Here is a 21,014-nt window from a genome sequence, read left to right as displayed (position 1 = left end):
AAAATTGTTATATTTTAAATGCGGTACAATCATCTAAGGGTACACAATGTAGCCATATAGTTAAATTAAGCGTAATTATACATTTAAAAAAATCGGTGTGTGTACTTATGTACGCGCGTTAGAAGTTATACTTCTTTGGCGTAACAAAACAAACACAAAACTTGTGATAAACTAGATTCTTTGGAGCTATCTTGTTAAATTGCACACTCAAGAAAAAGGACCGCTTATTGGAACGCCGTTGATTTATTTATATACACTTTAACTTATATTACTAAATTATATAATGGTTTCTCGTTGTTTTTATTTTTAAAGTAGGTACCAACTGTTGTACACTCTGACGTTTAATCGTTTGTTTATGCAAGGAATTGCAAATGGCCGATAATAATAAATTCGCTGCCTAGGCAACGGAACAATTCTAAGCTATAATATTATATATAATCGTCACGATTGCAATATCATACTGTGGCGTAAAGGTAGTGCGGTCGGCTGATAACCGAACAATCGGTGGTTCGTGTGGAAAAATAAATCATGTGTTACATGTCACACGCCAAAAATACACTCTGATCTGATTTCCCAAACACGCCAAAATAAGTATAACTTCAAAAAAATTTTTAAAACTTAAGCAACATACCACAGATCAAATCTATAAAGAAGTTTTAATACGACCTACTGTGACATGGAAATATAGTTTCTAATTAGCAAGAAATGATAAAACACTAACTCTATGTCTAAATAAATAAACGGACAATTAACTTATTATGAAAATTTACCTAAAAGGGGCTACTAAGATGATAACATCAAAACACATTGTAAGTGTACGTCATTTCGAGTTACAGCATCATTTTATTAAAATTCACATTATTATCGTTCGCATCTGTCGAAACTCTCGAGTATTTCAACATAATTTTAGATTCACAGAATTAGTCAATTCCAGAAAATTATGTGTTTATATTGTCAAGATAAATTTTGATACGTTAATTTGTTATGAATGAATGGAGAACCGTTATTATTGAGATAATAAATCAGGTAACATCGCAAAAATTGTATATAAGTATGTAAACGTTAGGCCAGGGAACTCAGAAATAATAGGAACTGAAATACACAACGGGTAAGGAGATAGCAGGTAACCGACTCGAGTAAGGAAGAATCCGGGTTAAACTTACACACGTGTTAAGAATACGTTTTACGTCGAATACTAAAAACTGCTCTCCGTTTATGCATTTACGCTCATTTAATGTTGGTGTATTACACACACTATTGCACGTGCATAATGCGTGCTTCATTTTCGTAGGACACACACATGCAAAAGCCTGCTTCACCATGCGGCGTATTGAATATTGCCTATCGGTATTCTATTTATTATCTGTTCTGTGCGTTAGGCGAACGCAACAAATATGAAGTACACAAGATTTTCCAAGGCTGCACTGAGAAAAAAATGTTTTCAATTAGTATTTAGCGTTAATTATTTAGTTAATTAGTAGTAGCGTTTAAAAGGTGTATGTACAAGAACCTACCCTAGTTAAAAATATTTAAATTAACAATAATAAAAATAGCAAATAATAAAAGAACAGACCGCCAGGCTTCAAAGCGCCAAGGTTAAGATTATTAATCGTTCTATAGCTACCAATTCAATCCCTGAATCACAAAAAAAGCGTTCTGAGATTGCTGTCAAGTGATGTAATATAAAATATGTTTCTAGTTATAGTTCAAACTATTTGATAGAATCAGATTCTTTGTTGTTATTAAATAGGAAATCCTGGTTAATAAAAAAATTCTTCACAATAAAATAAATATCATCATCATCATCAGCCTGAATCTATCCACTGCTGGATGAAGGCCTCTTCAAGTTGCTTCCACTTCTCTCGGTCCTGTGCATTGCGTTGCCACGTACTTCCGCAGAACTTTATCATTTCATCGATCCAGCGGCCTCTAGGTCTACCTTGTGGACGTTTTGTACTTCTTGGATACCACTGGATGACTAGATTTGTCCAACGATTGTCTCTTCTTCGAGCTATGTGTCCAGCCCATCTCCATTTAAGGCTTTTAATAAACTCTATTACATCGCAAACCCTTGTCTGCTTCCTTATCCACTCATTCCTCTTTTTGTCCTTTCGCGTTATGCCCAGCATGCACCTCTCCATACCACGTTGTGCTACTCTAAGTTTCTGGATCTCTCTTTTACTTAGGGTCCATGTTTCACACGCATATGTCATCACGGGAAGCACACACTGGTTGAACACTTTGCGCTTTAGGCACAGTGGAAGGTCACTTTTGAAGACATTATTCAGGCGGCCAAAAGCACTCCAGCCTAGCTTTACTCTGCGAACAATTTCATCAAATATACATCCATCTATAGATACTTGTTGTCCCAGATAGATGTAGCTTTTCACCTGTTCGAGCTGAGTGCCATTGATGAGGATCTCTTTTTGGCCTGCAAAGCAGTTGAACATGACTTTCGTCTTTGTTACATTTATTTTCAAACCTATTTTGTTGCTTACTTCAGCGAGTTCCTGCATTCTGCTTTGGAGGTCTTCTGAGTCTTGCGAGAAAATTACTATGTCATCGGCAAAGCGCAGATGACTCAGGTATTCTCCATTTATGGGGATCCCTTTGTCATTCCAGTCAAGTTGCCTGAATAAGTCTTCAAGGGTAGCTGTAAATAGTTTAGGTGAGATTGTATCACCTTGTCGGACTCCTTTGCTGATAGGAAATCTGCGCGATGGTTTATGGAGATTTACAGATGCTGTTGCGCTACTGTATATATTATTGAAAATATTTATATAGCGTCCAGGGATTCCTTGTTTTCTGAGTGCGTCGAGTATTGAACATTTCTTTATCGAATCAAACGCCTTCTCATAGTCTATAAAACCCATGCATAGTGGCAGTTTGTATTCCTGGTACCGCTCTATGATTTCTCTGACGACTTGGATATGGTCCATAGTGCTGTATCCTCCTCTAAATCCGGCTTGTTCTCTCGGTTGGTTCTCGTCTAGTACATTTTGCAGACGGTTTGAGAGAATTTTTGTGAACGTCTTGTAGAGAATAGGGAGTAGACTTATTGGACGATAATTTGCTAGGTCTTCTCTGTCACCTTTTTTGTGAAGAATGACAATGCTGGCATTTTTCCATACCTCTGGGACATCCTCTTTGCATATGCAGGCTGTGAACAATTGTGCAAGTACTTCATTTGCATCCTTTCCTGCTTTTTTGAGGATAATCGTTAAACCGTCTTCCCCGAGGGCTTTCCCACTTTTCATGTAATTTAAAGCATGGGTTACTTCCCAGGATGTAATTTCGGGAGTATGGTCTTCCGAATTTCCATTTCTCTGAAGATCTAAGTCTATAGTCGTATTGTCAGTGTCATCACTGTAGAGATCGCTGTAGAACTCTTCAACTCGGCTTAACAAGTGTTCCCAATTTCTGACGATAGAACCATCTTTTGCTTTTCTTGTTGTCAACAAAGCCTGGAGGGACCGCATAGTCGAGTTCAACTGCATTTCTGACAGGGTCGCAAGCGTGATACTTAAAATCAATGCTAGGTACCGCATTCAGATTTTGCAAGTATATGCTCCGACACAGAGCTATCCTGATGAAAAAGTGGAAGAGTTTTACGAGGAAATAACATCCTTGAAAAATAAAAGTAAATGCCACTTCAACATCATAATGGGAGATTTCAATGCACGTATTGGATCATACCAAAGAGATGACGTAGCGGTCGAACATTTCGGACATGGCTCAAGGGATGGTAGAGGGGACATGCTTGTGGAGTTTGCTGAAACCAACAATCTTCACATCATGAATTCCTTTTTTCATCATAAACCTACACGTAAATGGACGTGGAGAAGTCCGACAGGAAGGACCAGCGAAATCGATTACATCCTCACTGACAGAAAATATACATTTTTAAACTGTAAGGTGATCAATCAGTTTAACACCGGCAGTGATCACCGGATGGTGAGATGTAAGATAAGATTGAACGTCAAATCAGAAAGATCCAAACTGCAGAAGAAGTCAAATGCTCGCGTATACCTGCAGAACAATACTGAATTCCAAAATGAATTCAAAAATGCACTATCGGCTTTCTTAGATGAGAACGAAACCGTTTCCCTATCCAACGCGGAGGATATAACGAATATTATTCTACAATGTGCAGAAAAAACAGGCGTAAAAAGCTCAGAAGTTACACCTTCCACCAAGCTTTCGAAGGCAACATTGAATCTTATGGAGCAGAGAAGGAAAACCAAGAGCGATAGACAGGCGCAAAACGATATGGAGTTTTCATCACTTTGCAAAACCCTCCGAAGGAAGATTAGAGAAGACCTTCGTAAATTCAATGTAAACCTCATACAAGCAATTGTGAAAGCAGGCAGAAGTTTAAACAAAAACAAGCAATGCTTGTCGATAGGAAAACGTCAAATCACAGCACTAAAACAAAATAAATATATGGACAGTTATATATTTTTTCATTCTTTCACTCCAGACGATATAACTTAAGCCCCATAATATGAGAGGGTGTTTTTATGAGGATTGTTTTTAAATTATTCACTGATCCATTTGTTAAATGGGTGAGAATTGAAGGGAACAAACGAAGAACTAATATTACTTAAACACAATGTCATATTCATGGATCCATACACAGGTAAGTATCAATATTACATTCATATTACGACTATTAGGTGAGCATATTGATCGAAAAAAAATAGCACATGCATCACTATCAACTGTCACCCAATCAACGGTATTCGTATCTTGGAACCCTGTATCACCTTAAGCAACATACTACGTATGGCTTAGCCTACCCATTTTTTTTCTAGATGCCTTTATGGATACCTCGCATTTACTATCGAGGTTTCTTAAGGACTTTGGCACGCAAACTACTCTACTTGATGTTAGTCAAATGAAAATTGTGTCGGCTGAGAGAATATGCCCTATTGAAAAATATTCTTCTACCCGCATCGGGTATTGCTAATTTGAATTCGGCCAGGGCCTATGAAACCGCCTTGCAAAAACCCTGGAAAACTCTTAGTAGCGCAAACCCATTAGGTAGGTACCTACATTTTTACAACGTTTTTATTTGATCGTATTCTTATTTGTCCGGTGGTTGTTTGTCCGGTACAAATCTTGCAATCGATTTTTACTAATTTCCCGACTAGCTAGACATTTGAAACTTTTAGAATTTATCAGAACACGATTCCAATGCATTTTTTTAATACTTTTAGCCATCTTTAACTGGAATTATTCAGTAGTATTCATTTTCAGTTAATTTTGTTTTGTATGAAAAGTTATTTCGGAAGAAATCCGTAATCCAATCCACTATTATTGGTTGCTAGGGGTCTGGGTTCTGGCAACTAAATTATTAATATATACGTGCGTTACTATGAAAATCAATATGAGTGTCAAAATGACATTTCAGTATTATTTCTATCAATTATAAATTTTTTTGATCGTTTAAGCTAGTCAAGTCAAGTTTATATGATTCAACAGAAAATTTAAAAACGTTGTATATAAAAAAAGTTCTTATTATCTTGTAATTATTAAAATCTAAGATTATTTCTAATACCTATATATTATGTCTAAGGGTATTTCAAATTAAATATATTTTGTTTAAATAATTGACAAGGAAGTTATAGTATCGGAAAAAATATTTCCCGTTTACTTTGAGTTATCTAAATCTAAAAGCAGGCTTCGCAGGAGACGGCGTTATTGATTTTCCACAACGGCAATGAACGAGAACAAGGTCCTATAGCTCGGATATACAACCTTACGTATACATAAGTGGGTGTACCTAATATAACTTTGTCCCTACGTCACACAGCTTTGGGGGTGAAACTTAGAAGTCTGTAGTTTGTTTGGTACCAAGTAGGTAAATAGTGAACCTAGACGAAACTTATTATCTGCCTATAATATAGAAAAAGTTAACGTGTTAAAAATCCAACTATTTTTTTACATATTATTATGGTCATAACAAATAATTTAAAATTTTCATAATATGTAATTTGAAAAAATATTAATTAAAAATTGACTCCTTTTCCAAAATAAGACTTAATTGACTTCTAGTGGTGTTATAACTATAATTTTTATTAAATTTAATATGTAATAATAACAAGATTTAGTTGTATTATTGTTTCTGTAAAAGATTGATTAATATAGTGACACACACAATGTTCTGCCAGTGAGCCATTTCCAAAAAGATCACATGAACGTCAGCCGTACCCGGCTTCGGGTAAAAAGAAAGCTATTGATGAGTGAAATTGAGTGATGATTATATACTATCGTCATTTGCCGCTCACATGAAGTTTGTGTTTTTAGCATGCCGGTGTACCCCGTGTTATTCTTTTAAATAAATACCTCTCCGTCTTAACTTGACGTTGATTATTGATTTCACCACCGCCCAGCCTTAACACTAACTACCATACAAATACAGGAGGCTGCAGTGTTTATCGTACTGTTTATTTTTTAAACTCATAATTGTGTGAATATTAATCGTTATATGCGCCGCGCACTAAGTTGTAGAAGGAGAAAAAGGTATTCTGCACTACAGCATATTATATCAATGATATGTGTGTAGCAATCATACCAGGGTGACACACTTTGTATGTTTTGTTGTCAAAACAAGAGAAAGTGACGGAAGCGATTGTCAGTATTTCCTCAATCATAACCTAGATCAATAGTGTCTATTATGATTTGTTTAATCACGACAATTTCTTTTGGAACATATGGACTGCATTTGTATAAATAGCAAAAACGATCTTAACTCGTCACTCACCTCGAGTCCATCACTCAGTTCACTACTCATCTAAAGACCGGTCACTCGACACAGTCAACCGTCATTCCGCTCGAGTCCAGTCTCTCGGTTACATTAATGTCTCGGTACATAGCCACTCAATCTCATCGGTACATTCGTACCCGCGGTTATAACATAAATCTGTCATATTATGAACAATAAACTCTCTCCTAGAAACTACCAATCTACTACGACTATTATCTTCACCGACCTCATCATCCCTAAATATGATACAGTGAAATATTTATTTAGATTTAGATAATCATTAAGATATGCTAGGAATTTTTTTCGAATGTGTTATTTGGATGGTGGCCCGTATTATACCACGGACTTCCCATTATAATATATCGATATATATATATATATATATATATATATATATATATATATATATATATATACCGATTCGGTTGGAAATGTATAAAATAATGTAGGCCAACACCAAGAGCAGGTGAATTCTACACTTTGGGAGAATGAAACAGCATAAAATAAAACACAATTAATTTCTTTACACACGATGACGCAATCGATTCGTCAGAAAAACTTTAAGCTTTAAAAAAAGTTTAAACTAGTCAAACATATTTCTCACAAATTAAGTATTTAATATTGCCCAAAGCATGACTCGCAACTAGGGAATCCAATCCCGAGCCAAAATCTTGATACCGGGATTTCGGGATTACGATTTGACGATCCCGAGACTGGTCCCGGGATCGGAATTTTTTTCAATAGTTAATATAAAATTTTTATATATACAAATAACTTTGATTTTGACGTTGATAAAATCGGTCAAAAATAAATCTAGTATAATTTATACTATTTAAGACATTTATTGTTAATATTGTGTACGTTCAATCTTGGAAATACATAAATAGGTTTAATGGAGTAAATAATATTGTAATATAAATAATAATGTGAAAGTAAAACAGTTTTATTTATTTATGAAAAGTTGACAAATACAAGTTCAATTAAAATAAAAACATGACAAATGCATTAAAAAACATGGTGGAATTATTTCGTTAAAAGTGCGAAGCATTGTTTTTTTTCAATCTTTCTCATTGTTATTAATTTATGTGAAAAAATAAAATAAATTGGCAACACATGGGTAATAGATCAAACTTCATTCAAACTCAGTTTATTTCTAATGTAGTTGTATGTTATTAAAAGTATTTTTTCTGTTATATTTTCGTTTTTATTTTATTTTCCATAAAAATTGATAAAAAAACTCAATCCCGAAAGTTTCGGGATTATGTTTACCAATCCCGAGATTCATAGGTATCGAAAATAGTTCGGGATCCCGGGATTGGAATCCCTACTCGCAACTATCTTCAAAAGGGCCCATAATATAACCATTCTTTTCCCCGAATAAAATAAACCGCTAATATCAGAAGTGCGTTTCCCTAACGCAACACGACGCAACCGATTCGTAAGAAAAATAAAAGGGGGACTCCGAATAGTTAAAACCTGCCACTCAGTTATTAAATTAAATTGAAATTTGAAAAAACGATGCATGTTTATAACAAACTGAGTGGAAAATCGGTATTGCCTGAAGCATAACAAAGTCCCTGCACAAAAGTAGGGATTCTAATTTCTAATAGGTCCTGATCAGAAGTAAAAATAGGTTTATTAAGTAAGTAGGTAGATATCAACAGTGAACAAAACAAAAAAATGCGCCCTCTATGTAAATGTGTATCTTTGATATCGATTAACTTGTTGGTATTTAGGAAGGTATATACGAGTGTACCTATAAATATTAAGCAATTAACTTAAGAAAATTAAAATGAGATTGTTCATTTTTCATCGTAGGGGGCCTCAAAACGAGTCAGTGCGTCGGGCCTCTGCGTCACTAAACGGGCCACTGACTAATATTGATATATTGTAGCATCTCTGCCATAGAATATCTAATACATAATAATATTATTATTGTTTTAGTTAATACTTTGGACGCTGAAGACGCACCTGGCGCGTAATGACCAGGCGGCCGATCGATGTAATTAACGTGCATTTCAAAGGTGGTAATTAAAAAATCGATGTGATTCTATGAAAGAGATACCTCAAAATTAGTGTCTCCACTCTGTGATATTATTAAATGTTATAAACTAAATTAAATATTATTTAATGGACATGTTGGTAAAACGTCAATAATGTGAAAAATTAATTGAAAATTAGAAATAGGTACCTATTGATAATAAGAATATCTACATACATATTATGTATACATTTTGGATGCACATACATAGGTGGCGATTTTGAAAAAGTTGCCTTTAGGAAAGTCGGCTAAATATAATTAGGATTTATGAATAGTTAGGTATATGTTAAATTTAATAATATGTTTATGTACCCACGATGCTGCGATACATTCCGTGTAATTATAAGAAACAAAATTATACTCCAAGGTAATGATGCTCAGTTGTTTACTATTAATTTGTTTGAAGCTGCTTCTATTTCGCATATTTTATCATGGTAAACATATATTTTATATGTGTTGGAGTTTTGTAGGTATAAAGCAGTGCTGTGTCGTGATAAAAGTCAAATAAAAAACATGGTTTATTATGGATATTCTGTCGTGCAGTGAAGTCCATAGACAAAATGCCGCCCCTAGGCAATACTAAAATGTTGCCCCATTTTTTACAGTATTTTTTATCATTCTTTCATGACTCCAATATCTAAGTAATGTGTTGTATGGATAAATTACTAACAAAATATATATTTGCCACTAAATCTTATTTAAATGCTATCTATACGTCTTCAATAGACAATATTGCGAGTCCACACTTTCAGATTCATTAAAAATACACCTGACAACTTTCGAAACTCGGGAATAACCGGCAAAATATTTGGATAAATTTATTAGGTAAGTATGTACGTATCTATAATTCAAATATAATTCGCAAATCTGCATATTGTGTCATTGCTGGTCATCAAGGACGTGGACGTCCAAGGACAACTAAGTAAATTATGGCTTAATTACATTGGCAGACGCGCAGACCCAACCCGATCCAACGATCCACGCCGACCGTCGTCGCCAACGTTTTTATACTATTTGCAATTACACGCGACGATTCAATCGCGTTGTCCTTGCTTTTGATTGGTTTAAAATAAACATAGTGTTGCTATTATTAAAAATATAGGTTGACCGAAAACTAGATATTTCTTAGATTGGTGGCTACACTGAACGCATTCCCGCGCAATTTTATGTCAAAAAAACTGAGCTGTCAGCTGTCAAGCCTAGCGAGCATCTGTTAAAATTTACGCGGCCGTTTGACATTTATAGAAAGTTTGTATACTTATTGTTAATTTACATCATGAATAACTGGGCGAGCTTGAGTCTCCAAACCAATTCAGTAATTCGAATATCGAAATCGAATAAACCAAAGACTAATTTATTGTAGCGAGTATGGCTATATTTCAAATGGCTCAGGCGGTCAGGACTCGCCGTAAACGAAAACACTGGGTCAAAAGTTGGCTAACTGAAGAACAGCGTGATCGTCATTGAATATAGCGGGTTTTTTACGTTCCACACTATATCTTTGGCGTGTATTAATTCGGCGAGGACTGTGCTAACGGTGATACTCCGTATATATTTTTGAGTTTTCGCCATCTTGTAGTTGTTCAGTTGAAATCGACCTGTAGGTGTAGAATGAAATGAACGACCGTTTGCATGACTCGGGAGCAGGCGCGAATTCGGCTATTTTCGTACGCTTTCGGCAGTCTTCGCTTGATAATGAATGGATCGCACGACGGAATAATAGAAAATTTTCCACTTTCGTCCCGATCGCTCACGATCCTTTAAAACCATAGAGAATAGAGTTTGACAGTCGTGGAAGACGATCGGGCCAGACGCAATCTGCCAATGGAATTTGGGCTTTAGACATCGCGAACTGACAAAAATGTATTGTCCTGTTAAACCTTTTATGTTAATTAATACATTTTGTTTCCAACCAGATAGCTGAATTTTTTAATGCAAAGATATTTTTGTTATTACTAAGTGTAGTACCTATTTCTATATATTCGAAATGATTCTCCTCGATTTGCCGCCCTTCAAGTAACTGCCGCTCCCAAGCGACGCTCAATCTACCTACCCCACGGGACGTCACTGTCTGTTTGTTGGTCAGGGGCGCACATTCTGATCCTGAAATTCGAATTCATTATCATTTTATTTCACTTTATTTTAGAGAGTATATTTAAAGAGGCTGATCGAGTGTCAAATTCCGGTTTCTAAAACCGTGGCGAAACTTTTCATCCATACTATTTTAACGAATGCTGTAGGAATTTTGTTATTTGAGAATAAAATTAAATGCCTTGCGAGTATCACTTAAATACATAAAGGTACGTTGTACCTAAATTAGATAAATGTGAACACAAAATTCCATCCGAAAAAGGTCTTTATTCGACAGATTCAGACAAAGATCGAGAAACCGATTAAAAGTAGATGTTTCTGTTTGCTATTAATTTTTAATAGTTAGTTACCTCTGGGGGTCACGATATATCGCACCCTCGCAACTAAACCGCGACAAGTCCAAATTTACGTGTTTTGAGTTAATTACTACGTTTCATTGTCTCTATTGTTCATAGTATATGTACCGAAAATTTCATATCTCTAAGTCATCAAATTCAAGTCAAAACTTCATTCAATATCTAAACATATTTCAAAAACACAGTAAAAAATGCGAAAGGTAAAAACTTCAAAGCGGATTTTCTCTGTTTGACGTTTTTTGGATTGTGGCAGTTTAGTTGCGAGGGTGCGATATGAGTTGAGGACCCGTATTTAAAAGCTTATAAGCTAGAGTTAGCGTACAAAATTACGTTAATGCGGTATCACAAGTCTCATTAATATAGCATACCCAAATTCTAAATAATGTACTGTTATTTGGAAGAAATCATTAAATTATGTAAAGTCTTATAACACTTAAGGGTATTTACCGTGATATAAAAAATATACCCTTTAAAATGTTGCTGGGAGCATTACAGAAAGATTTTTCAATACATTGTTTAGGAATGACATGAACTGGATTGTGTAGAATTCCTAGTTCGACTAATCTTATTGGTGCTTAAGTGGAGCCGATTAATATATATATTAATAATATGCACTGTTATTTCCACGAGCCGCCCTTGCCGTGGTGTCATTTTGTTTGCACGCGCTGTCAAAGGAAATACGTCAAAGGCAAAAACATGAAAACTGACTCTATTAAAGCTCGAGCAGACCAGGAAAACTCAAAAAAAAGTTTTTAATAATCACAAAACAAACACCGGTGTACGCAGGACATACCTACGTACTCTGTAATGATTTCAGTATGTATACCGTATGTATACCATTAAATATTACGGTATACAACCTGAAAAACCATTCATATTACTTTGTATGGTCTTCCCGGGGTTAAATGTATATACTAGACGTATGAATTATTTGGCAGGACTGCAGACGCTTGTCAAATTTTTTAACACAATAACTAGGGGCTGGTGACACAGGTAAAATGAACGAATCTTATTTAGATTGTTGATTTTGTGACTTATCTGTTTTTTTTACGGGCGATACATGAAAATTCCTGATAGAGCGAATCCCGCTAAATGTGACAAAAAGCCGCCATTATTTACTTGACCGATTAAATAAAAATATATGCATATATCTTGCGATTAGCAAACGCGTACAATACTGATTGCACTATTCCGGCCATCGGATGACTGAATTTTCGTATCTATATTATATACTTACCTACTATACTTTTGAAGAAAATTATTATTGTAGACGTGAACCAATAAATCATTATTGATTTTTAAAGGTTTTAGTTTGTATTACTATTGATAGTTTCGCTTCAATCAATGACAAAATAACTATGATAATTGTCATATATGCACTAAAAATATGCTAGACACGGTTATAGGGGGTGGTAGGCAATTATCCCTGAATTCTAAGGTATGGAAAATTTCTAGCGTCAGTACCTATGTCCTATATTTGACCAACAATTTCTTTTAATTAAACCATTTTTCATTCAATCAATAATAGGCAACATGCACGAATTTAGCATTCTATATTAATTATTTTAGTCACATACATAATTTGGAGTACCTCATAAACACATCCATTATAAAAGTTACAGTATTTGTACAAAATTTATTTTTAAGGAATTTTGGACTGATTAGTACCTACCTACAGGTTACATACCTGCGCAATTGTTAAAACACATTTCCCGGATTTCGACGAAATGATGTCGGTTAATGTTCCACTCAATATAAATATTATGTTTATTTTTTCTAGTAGGTACCTATGTAATGTAATATGTTTCTAAGATGTTTCAAATTATTATGAGTTAGTTGACTTAATAATCGTCTTACGGTTGAGGCATGGTATAAAAAGATCGTGACTAGGTGATGCGCGGAATGCGGGTCGCGGGTGCAAATGACGGAAGCCGAACGAAATATAATTTGTCATAAAAGTTCAACATGCGTCCTTTTTATGTTATGTTTATTTTTATATTCGTAATAATAATAGTACATTCATTGACATGTTTTCCTTTTTAAGTAGGTACATACGTAAAGTTTTTTATTCACCTTTATACGATTTAAGAATATTTTCATCCGACGCCATGACAAAACGAATCGACGTGCAGACGCCTCGACTATCGCTCTCCGAATGACAACGCGGCCGTAATTTTGTTCTACATACAGTTGAAAATTATTTGCTGTTTCACTTATGTACGCTCTTAATAGTTATTGTTGTAGTAAAATCATCGGTTGCAATAACATAAAATTTAGTTTTTTAAGAACGTTGCTTGGGCACCCCACGTTTGAAGCACCAGACCAACCTCAAATTAATATACTATATTATAGTCACCATATTACCAAGTGTAGGTATACCAAATTTAAATTCTCGTAAAATTAGTCTGTACCTAATAAAATACAGAACCATCAGCGCTGTAAATCCCACGCGATACTCAGAAAAGTAATCGATAATCTATTTTCACCATAGAGGTATTAAATAAAAGAGGGGCAAGAAATCGGCTTTCTCATACAACTGAATGAAGCAGGCCAACAATAGCCGACAACGTACTAGAAATAGCGACGCGATTAAAAAAATGCAGGGCATCACGGATGATTTACTTTGGTCATTATAACGTACCCATAAAATATAATGTTAACGTGGAGATTTGGCTGCAACTTGATTACCAGCCTGCTTCGTCATACTGTTTCACCATACTTACATACGTTCATTTTTTTTTTAGAATTATTAATAACCATGTCCTTGCTTTTTTCGTACAAGGTGGTTGTTAGTAATTTTGAACAATCACAAACACCCAGGCTTTGAGACAAACACATAAATATTGTGTGTCCTGACCGGGTATCGAACCCAGGAACTCTCGGGTGGAAGGCAAGCGCCTTATGCACTGCACCACGAGAGCCGCCTTACGTTCACATATTATGAAATCTCATTATATATTAAATTGGATCATTAGCAAAATATTGTCAAAAACAGGAACATGAATTTGCAATACCTAATCACTTTTGTTGCAATGTCAACACAAACAATGACCCCTCCAAACACCCGCCCCGCACTACACTTGCTTTTCCCTCCACCACTCGCCACGTCTCGACACCTGTTAATTAGGCGTATACTGTGACGTAACGAACGTTAGGTACTCTTCAAATTTGTGCCAAAAGTGTCCCAGAAGCAACTTCCCAAGACCTTGGTTGGCGTGCACTAGTGTGCGTGATTCCTACTTCGATATAATGTATTACGGTAAATTTTCGATGAGAAAAGACCTTCTCGCCCGCCGTAAACTTTTTAAAAGCTGAGAAATTTTCTTTCGTAGATACTTACCAAGTCGCAATGGCCGACCGGTCCAACTGAGGGTCGGACGGACTTGAGAAGCTCTTCCCTTTCAACCGACATATAGGGACACTCCCAGAAGATGTGATCGGCTCCGCCACCACACTCGGTTTTAATTGATCGTATGACGAGGCCCTACGTTTGGATGTAAAGAAGCAGACACCCAAGACTGAGGTCGCCTCGCTCTCAAGTGAGCTTTGACTGAGTTTACTGGGCTGACTTAAGTTAATAAAAAAGTGCTATGGTAGAGAAAGACACGGAAAAGTAACATAAAAGAAAATGAATTTAAATATAAATATAATACAAAAACAAAGCTATGTTTAGTATTGTTATAAGGAGGTACAAAAACTATGCAATGAGATTTTCACGTCTGCAATAACATGCCGCAAAATTTTAAAAGCTATACAATAATTGGACTTTGTGACGACTAGGTCAGTCGGCCCAATGGGCCCAACAGCTGGTTAGACCGACTTGAGCATCACTTCCCTCTCAAAGTACATTTTCGGATATTTCCAGAGTATGTGGCTTGCGTTCTGTAGTTCTCTGCATCACACCAGTCAATTTGTGACTGGCCACGGTGGGTTAGCTAGCAAGCTTTTAGAGCTTGGACTTGATGCCAACCACATCCTTGTCTGAGACACACAATGTCTGAGTATGTGCTCCGAACAAGAGGAGATGCTCAGGTCGGTCCAATCAGCTTTTAGGCCCATTGGGCCGTCCGACTTGGTTGCTTTTTACATTTTGCATTGAAAAAAATTCGGCGTCTTACTGTGGGCGTGAATATCTCTTCACATAATCTTTCCTGTCCATATGATTAGCTTAGTTTTCTTTGTTCTATAAACCTTAAAATCATTTTCTATTTCGTAATTTATATGTGCTTTTCTCTTCCTGGCACCTTGCATTAGAGTAAATTCTTTAACTCAGTCAGAGCTCACCTTGAGCGTAGCAATCTCAGTCTTGGGTATTTTCTCACAGGGAATTCCCAGGCAAAATTGAAATAGATGCTTCACATCGCCATTGTAGGGTCCCATGATACGCTCGATTAAGACCGAGTGTGGTGCGGGGCGGGTTTTGGTTTGGAGGGATTAACTTCAATGTAGTTCTCTGCCACATGAACAAGTTGGTCGGGTGACAAGTTGCATCGCAATGCAATGTCAATTGGATTCATTTTCAACTACATGTATTTTATTAACATAATATTTGTAGGTAGGTATATCGAAATAATTAAAAGGACACCTGCAGCTGCGTTAGCGTTGCTGGGAAATATGAAAGCGGATTTGCAATAATCAGGTTTACTGCAATGTAGTTTAAGTTAGTTTATCTATATTTTGTAAAAAAAATCAATATATTTATATACGTATGATCAGGGTCGCTACGAGGACCTTGACATCCTTGACATGCTGGGTCGATTAGATTATTAGAGTGTCAATTATTTTATCTAATTATATATTATTATATATATATATATATATATATATATATATATATAATTAATTTAAACTTTTTATTTTAAACAATGTCGGTGATTTTTAAGGGATGTGTGACGGAGTATAAAAAAATCACAATCAATATAAAGTACGAGTATCAAGGGTATTGGAGTATTGAGAAGGTAGACAGATTTTTTCTGCGAAGAGAAATAAATTGACATAATATTTAGAGCGAACAGGAAACTCTACCCTCCCGGATGTCGCGTTTAAATCATAAATCAATACCCACCGCTAGAGAACGCTTTTAGTTTTTTCATTCCGCGATTTTCAAGGACGAGGACATACCGACATGTTGTGTTAATCATCCTTTAGTAGATTGATACCGTTTCACCTAATAATTCTAGTTACAATTACACAATTACCCAGCAGCAATTTTCTTTGACACAAACGACGCGACCGATTCGTCATAAAATTTAAAAATAAAATAAAATTTACAAACAGTTCAATCCAGTTATAGAAATATTAAATTATACCAAAATCTATAAAATATGCGTATATTTTGATTTCACAGAACATACGAAGAGACAGCACATTCAGGCAGAGATTGCTAATATTATCCCTATACATACATGCGATTTTATAGTGGATTTTGTGGACGTGAAATTGTCTACATACATTAATCAACGTGAAATTACGCCCTTTTTAATCATTTAAAATGTCAATTTAATCATAATCTTATATTATATCTGTATGTCTGTGACTTCTAGTGGTGCATAGTGGAAACAAAAATAATTTTGTGGTAAAACAATATAATTTTATACAATATAACATTCGTAACTAAGTAAATAATAGATCATGTAATTTCAGTAATTTATATTATACATAGTGTCTATAATATCATTAGCAGTGGTCGATCCATCACTCGATGAAGGCATCCTCTAGACTTTCTTCTTAGTTGCAACGTATCATTCTGGTCAAGTACACAGTTTCCGGAAGACTAATCTTTGCTATTAATTTGTGTTTGTAAAATGATGTTTTAGTAATGAATATACGAGTAGGTAATATAAATATTTTATCAATATAAATAGTTTTATATCAATGTAAATGAAAATATGGTTTTGGTGGAATACTTGAATATGATATAAGGTTTCTTGGTACATTTTTGCAAGGGAGGGGCAAACTTTAAGGGTTAAAGTTTACCACTGATTATAAATTGTCTAGTAAATTTTACAAGATTGCTTTCTTCTTTGTGACTCCGCTAGAGTATTACAGAAGATAGACATGTTCTGTCTAGGTCGAAGTTCCCACAAGGTCGCTGACTTTAGGGGATGAATAAAAAAAAATGTTTTGACGTTTAATGTTCTCAATATGTGAAGTGGTAGATCATTTTCCATTTCCGTACACGTGTGATTGTTATAGCAAAGCTGTACGCAGGATCGAACATTGAATCCCCATTAGTCTCTTATTTATAAATTTACACCTAACGTACGAGTATATAAAATTATGATATTGATAACACGTCGTTATGATTTGATATAAATAAGGTAGAATGTAGATAATAGGCAATAAGTATACACAATATTATATTTGTAAATAGCCACAGTAAAAATATAATATGAATCATGTATTAAAATATATCGTAACCATGACTAAACAGCAGTGGAATGTAGGTTGTTTGGAGATGTTGATTCGCACGATGACAAAAGATACGGCATCACAATAGCGCCTGTACCTACACACGCATCGATTTACTTGCACCAATTGTATTTTAAACTATCGCGATAATAACCGTTTACACGTAAACGTACTGAATGTCTCTCCAATCTCATTTTCAAGCATAAGTGAGACGCGATGTTGTCATTCATAGACTAATATACTATATATTACTATCATTGTATGGTGCTATTTGACAGGTTCGGACAAGTTCGTAAATAATCGGTAAACGTCAAAATATTCTGTGCGGTGTAGTTCGTATTTCTTCCGGCAGGTTTACCACTATCGTTCTACTGCGCATCCGCACTACCATGCAAGTACCAATTATTGCGTAAAAAATCAGAAGCTTCTGAACTTTTTTGATACATGCATGCATGCAATCTTGCAACTTGCGCGGTAATACTTATTATGGCCGCGATAATACGTATTGTCAGCAGTAAATCCATTTACGCGTAAACGGGGTATAATGCTACAAATATCTTTCATACAGAGTTTACTTATTGTTCAAGCTTAGATCGCTAACGTGCATGAATTACTAAGTTAATAAAAATTAACGAAAATATTACATTATTATTAGGGGATCATCAATGACATTAATATGGACGATGCATCTATAAATAAAAATGACATTCACTTTTTTGTCGGGTCTGCCGAATGGCATAATCTGTTCTAACGCCATTATAATAACGGTGATATTGCTATAAATTCCCGATGCTTTTTGTCGGGTCTGCCGAATGGTTCGGTTCGAATAGGTTCGCTCAAATGGACATTGACACTAGAAACACTGTTCTAACGCCATTACAATACAGGTCATATTGCTATAAATTCCCGATGCGTGATATCACATAATGGAAATTGCGTAACGTCTAACTATACATGTGCGAATGTCGCTTTGCGCGAATTTACTTGCTAGCTACTATATTGAGTGCGTTGTCCATTAATAATGTCATTGGGGATCATAGACCGCTCTGAATGTGTGTGAAATACTTGTTAGTATGTACTGTAAAATATTATTATAAACAGCGAATAAATTTGTTGAGTGGAAGTCAATCAAACCAGTGGCGTACTTAGCAGGTGGGCAAATGAAACAACAATGGAGAAGGGTTCTAACTGCAGTCTACAATGCAATATCTATTATTTGTATGTCCATTTGTGTGATGATGCCAGATGCCTCTCGGTAGACCACTTACCTAATTACGTGGGATGGGGGCGGAGGGGGTTGCCCGTGGCTATAGCAACGGGGGCTCCGCTGGCCCTTGTGAGATATTGCTAGTAATCCGCCTCTCGGCAAATAGCTTTATAAATCTCTATTACGCACATATTAAAACTGCATTCGTATGAAATAATTACCTATATCCATTTTAATAAGTACGCACTCTAAGTGTATTTGTTGAATTCTTTTTCAACTCGATTTGAAGTGATCACGTCTGGTATTTTTTTTTATGAAATTGTGGACGTTATTTTGAGTACATGGTCACAAATAATGTACTTAATCATACAGTCGTACCCAAAGGATATTTAATGACCACCATTCGTTGGATTGATGACTCCATTAAGTTCACGGAAATACGTGATAATGAAGAACCAGGGACCAAGAAGAGTGAAATGGAGACTTTCATCTAGCAGTAGATCGATCCCGGCAGGGACGCGCAAAGGGTTGGTGCCGTCCTGGTGCCAGCTCAAAATTGCCGCCCCCAATATAACTGTATGTTTTTTATTGGAAATTTTAAGAAACTAAAGAGAAATTGAAACAATTATTTTAATTGTCATCAAAATATTGACCTATTTTACATATTCTGAATTATAATTTATAAAGCGTCTTAAATCGATAGGTATAGAGTACAGAGCATATCGATGAAGCATGGAAGCAATTGTAAATGAATATTCAATGACGCAAAAGTGAATTATTGCACCGCAGGCAACTTTTTCATTATATATTTCATTTTTTATAATTGAGTAACATACAATAATATCATTAAAAAAGTTGTCGGACTTGCCACCTTTTGAATCCTGCCACCCACGTGTTTCGCACCCCTAACACACCCGCTTGGCGCGTTCCTGGTTTACTGGTAACGATTGTGATGTGATGATAATTGTGAAGTACCAGAAGGTGGATACCTTAGACAATAGATACAGTACCTTATTAATAACGTTCACTTAAGTTTGTCCTCACGCAAGTGGAATATATTGATATCTAAAGCAATTTCGCAAATAACAGTTATTGCCCTCTCAATTTTCATCCACAACAATCAACTGATGCTCCCAGTTTATTATATAAATATAAGAGACACACAGATCCACACGATCAATATTTAGTGATAGAGATCTCATTTATATCACGCATAAGTCAGAATTATTATACCTATCAAGAGTACCAAGTGAAAAAAAGATATATTCCAACATACATTACATTTAAAACATGGCCAAGAGAAATACCGTTTGATAGAGAGAATATAAATTTCTTCTGCTCTCTCTCTATCATAAAAATGTACTTCACTTAATGGACGGGGTCCAAACAATCGACCCACTCATAATCTTGCTTCATAATAGGCTATTTGTGATTTGCAGAAAATAATTATTTATATTATGTATAAATATATAGGTACTTAATGTTGATAGTTCAAATAATTTTAATGTACTTACCTATGTATATAATATGCCAAGACTTTTACCTACAACAATATTTCGTACACCTTTAATATTATGTAAATATTGTAGCAGGGAATAAAAAAAAAATCAGTAGACTTTAAGCTTTCGTCTCGAGAAACTTAACAAAGAGAAGGGAGAACCATAGAGCATTTCTTACTCCTTTGCAATACAATAGAGCAGATAATAGATGGTTAATTAACATCGCCATTGTACAAGTGTCAGGTATCATTTGTTACGAGCGAGATAGTGCCAAATTGTATTACATACAAAATTATCCCATGCCTTATTGCAGGGGTACATAATAAAAATACGTTTTATTTGACAATTCATGTATCCATTTATATTTATTTTAGTTCAAGAAAGTATTCATACCATCGTAATATGTTAGATAGGTATAAGATACTATCTTCTTTGAATAAAAAAAAACAATATGTAGGTAAGAAAAAACATAGTCACCACCATCACCAGGAGCTTAACAACCCGAGTTGTTTCATGGTTTCCCCAGTTTCTCCAATATATTCTAATTGCCTATCTCCGTTGTCTAACTTTAAATTCAGGTTGCGTTCCAGATTGTGAATTATTAAAAAGTAATTAAATACACCTACTTATGGTAAAAAAT

This window comes from Rhyacophila brunnea, unplaced genomic scaffold, assembly GCF_057557595.1.
Source record: "Rhyacophila brunnea isolate RB1 unplaced genomic scaffold, BYU_Rbru_1.0 scaffold_19, whole genome shotgun sequence".
Taxonomy (NCBI): Eukaryota; Metazoa; Arthropoda; class Insecta; order Trichoptera; family Rhyacophilidae; genus Rhyacophila; species Rhyacophila brunnea.
This window is presented reverse-complemented; position numbering follows the sequence as displayed.